This window comes from Papaver somniferum, unplaced genomic scaffold (genome assembly GCF_003573695.1).
Source record: "Papaver somniferum cultivar HN1 unplaced genomic scaffold, ASM357369v1 unplaced-scaffold_92, whole genome shotgun sequence".
NCBI classification, from domain to species: domain Eukaryota; kingdom Viridiplantae; phylum Streptophyta; class Magnoliopsida; order Ranunculales; family Papaveraceae; genus Papaver; species Papaver somniferum.
This window is the reverse complement of record NW_020652304.1, coordinates 274,140-278,075: the sequence shown is the minus strand read 5'-3', so window position 1 is coordinate 278,075 and position 3,936 is coordinate 274,140. Positions and strand designations below refer to the sequence as shown.

Sequence of the window (3,936 nt, the reverse complement as noted above, 5' to 3'; positions counted from 1 at the left end):
AACCCTAACAATCCTCGTTCTTCTTCTTCTTCTTCTTCTCAACCCAAACTGAACCATTTCTTCCCTCTCAAATCTCAATCCAGCAGTCCTAACAATGAAGAATCTCCTTCTAATAATAAGCGTACCAGATTATTTCATTCCTCTCCCCCTCAGCAATTTCCATCTCCTACATCAACTACTGTACAGAAACAAAAGCCTCTGGCTCCTACTCATGAGCCTCTGGCTGAGCGGATGCGACCTAAACGGATCGATGATGTCATCGGACAAGACCATCTTCTCGGTAAGAATTCCATTCTCAGGACTTCTCTCAATTCAGAGAGACTGCCTTCTATCGTCTTGTGGGGTCCACCTGGTACCGGTAAGACATCCATTGCTAAAGCCATTGCGCATTCAGCTTCTTCTAATACTGCTTATCGGTTTGTTTCGTTATCTGCTGTTACCGCTGGTGTTAAGGATGTTAGGGAATCTGTTGAAGAGGCTAGGAAATTTAACAAGTGGAATAAAAGAACTGTTCTGTTTATTGATGAAGTTCACAGGTTTAATAAAACACAACAAGATTCTTTCTTGCCTGTTATTGAAGATGGTAGTATTGTGTTTATTGGGGCAACTACTGAAAACCCATCATTTCATTTGATTACCCCGTTGTTGTCGAGATGTCGGGTTTTTACGTTGAATCCATTGCAGCCTGAAAACATTGTGACTTTGCTTAAGAGAGCTGCAAATGATTCGGAAAAGGGGTTGGTTATAAGTGTGGGTGTGAATGTAAGGTTGGACGAAGAAGTTTTTGAGTTTGTTTCTTTGAACTGTGGCGGTGATGCCCGTGTGGCTTTGAATGCTCTGGAAATTTCTGCAACTATTGCTGCAGCACGGCTTTGGGGAAATGAAGAAAAGGCTGTCAAGCGTGGGGATCAAGGTAATGAAACCTCTGTTGTTGTTTCAAAGTCGAAATCTGATGGAGCTGTTGTCTGCGTTGATGATGCTAAAGAAGCTTTTCAGTGCAAACACATTGCTTATGACAAGGCTGGGGAAGAACACTATAATCTTATCAGTGCACTTCATAAATCGATGAGAGGCAGTGATGCCAATGCAGCAATATACTGGTTAGCTAGAATGTTAGAAGGAGGTGAAGAACCTCTTTACATTGCTCGACGTCTCATTCGGTTTGCTTGTGAAGATGTTGGATTAGCAGACCCTACTGCACTCAATCAGTCTGTTGCTTGTTACCAGGCTTGCCATTTTATTGGAATGCCGGAATGCAACGTCATCTTAGCACAATGTGTTTCCTACTTGGCTTTGGCTCCTAAGTCTGTTGCTGTTTACCAAGCGATAGGAGCTGCGCAGAAGATGGTTAAAGAATCAGCAGGGCAGAATGAGGGAGTGCCTTTCCATTTGAGAAATGCACCAACTAAGCTAATGAAGGAGATCGGGTATGGTAAGGGCTATATTTACCCTCCCAACGACCCAATATTTTCCTCATTGCAGACTTACTTGCCATCATCATTACAAGGTCATACATTTCTCAACTGGCCAGGACTGAATCCTAAGTCCAACAGATGAACAGTTGTACATTATCTCGTTGCCATCATCTTTGGAATTGAATATGCAAACAGTTGCTGGAATCCATAATTGAGAGTGAACCTGACTAGTGTATGGTCCAGTATTTTGCTCAACTAGTCTGTGAGTTCCCCTCCTGAACCATGTTAACAGAAGTTAACTTTTTTTTTTTTTTCCAGTTAAGTGATTTAACGATTTTGCGCAAGTACTCATTTAACATTCAGTAATCATGTTATAACTTCAACCAAACAATGCATGCAGACGATCCCGGTCCGTAGCATGAACAAAATATACAATTGATTGCCGATAAAAAAAAAACAAAAAAAAAGAATTGCCGATCAAAAATAAGATTGCGGACTGAGATTGTCGGGTTTATCAGCTATTAAACAAGCAAGATAATAAACAAAACCTAATGGAAACTTCAGTATTTACGGGCATATGTTCTGATGGAACTCATCTTGAAGGTCAGCACGAACAATGAAAGGCCGAATTGACGGAGTTTACTCCATAAAAAAAAAGTGTTCAACTTTGTTCAATTGCTTTACAAGCAAAAAACATCCACAAATTCCTTACCAACTATAGCACCTCTCTTCTTAGCTAACATTTCAACATCAGAATCACCAAAAGACGCAAGACTCAAACTAGTTTATACTTGGAAAATTCAAGGTTAAATTACAGTACATTTTATGGGCAATGACGATAACTCAAAAATGACAAACAACTAACTTCTCCCATGTTCCCTCAGCCTCAACTATAAAAGCAAACAGCTATACTTAGCACTAAAAAAAACACATCCACTGATGAGTATAAGAGCATCCCTCAAAATGTAAGCATGATAATAATAATAATAATACAGTAATAAATAATACTAATAGCAAGAGAAGATCCATGACTCCAGAATTTCAATTCTAACTCCTCCAACCCCCCAAAAAAATGGCAATCTTGTCTTAAGAGGAACTGTTTGTTGCAGACAGAGAATAACCAACTAAAACAAGAGGTAACCCTTCTAGAAACAGAGTTCCATTACCTCAAAGAACAAAAGAAAGACAGAAAACCATAAACACAAATTGTGGACATAAAAACCGGCAGACTGACATGTCAGGTTTCTAGAAGATAAGAATCATGATCATTCTGGGCTTTGGAATGTCCACCCTTCTTAAAATTTATCTTTTTAAACTCTATAGAAAGAGCCTAGTCAACAAATCAACTTCCCATGTCTTTATCTCATCAAAATATTCTTGTGATTCAGGGTCGGTCTCAGGTTTTCCGCTCCCGACCGACTTATTATACTGGCCTTTCAGCTTATTCAGTTTATCCAAGATTTGCTTTTCAGTTCGTTTAGGCTCATCAAGTTGCTTCGGGAAAAAATTACCTAATGTTGTTTGACTAAGAAGCCTACATCGCCAGTACACTCTCTCGCACCTCTCGAAATCTCCATACAGTCATGGTGGCTCCAAATCGTGCCAGCACGCTTTCTCTCTTCACACCACTAGTCTCCGCAGTTTCACTAACACAGTTTTTCTCCATAGGGTTTCGATGAGAAAGGGATGGAAAAGATGAAAAAACCAACAAACATCTACATCAGGTGTTATATAAAGTATAAAAGACAATGAATTCAAAAACATACACTATAAGAAGGAAAAAATTTCAATTTTACATGTCACAAAACATATAGCAAAAATGACACTAAACATAAGGCAAAAAGAATGACTCTAACTATCGTTATCAATTTATCATGTTCTGTTAACAGAAAGACAGGCTCATCAATGAATATATTGGTTCGGGACCTTTCACAAACAGATAGAGTACATCAGATTTTCATGGCTTTATCGTCAAACCGGCTATGATAATCTTTTGATAAACAAGGAACCTTTTAATTAATGTGATTTCAAGGTTATGATGAGTTTAAGATCGAAAATAAGAGGATACAAAGTAACAATAACATATCGTAAGAGTACAATACCGAGAAATCCGACAAGAGAAAGAGAAGGATTATCAGAGTAAGACAAATACAAGCATAAATAAGATCCGATTAAACCGGAAAAAAGATGGTTTTTCTCGGAATTAAATTCAACCATTTAGTTTGTTTTTCTTCTATAGAAAGAAATGTTCCAAAAGTAGGAGTGATTTGCTCAAATCTCTTGTAACTAATGATGAAGCTTTCGTCGTCAAAAAGACCACCTATGGATATTCCGTCGCCGGAGAAAATGATGTTGAAGATTCCGTCGTCGGAGACAACCTATGGAGATTCCATCGTCGGGTAAGTTGATGATGAAGATTCCGTCGTCGGAGACAACCAAGATGAAGATTTCGTCGTTGGAAAGAATGGAGAGCATCACTATTGATCTTAAAACCCAACCTAATAACCGAGAATCGCTATTA

At 38.7% G+C, this 3,936-nt stretch overlaps 1 pseudogene; it reads left to right on the top strand.

Moving 5' to 3' along the window:
- LOC113346082 overlaps window positions 1-1,557 on the top strand; it is a 7,858-nt pseudogene extending 6,301 nt beyond the window's left edge.
- The last annotated feature ends 2,379 nt before the right edge of the window (window positions 1,558-3,936 follow it).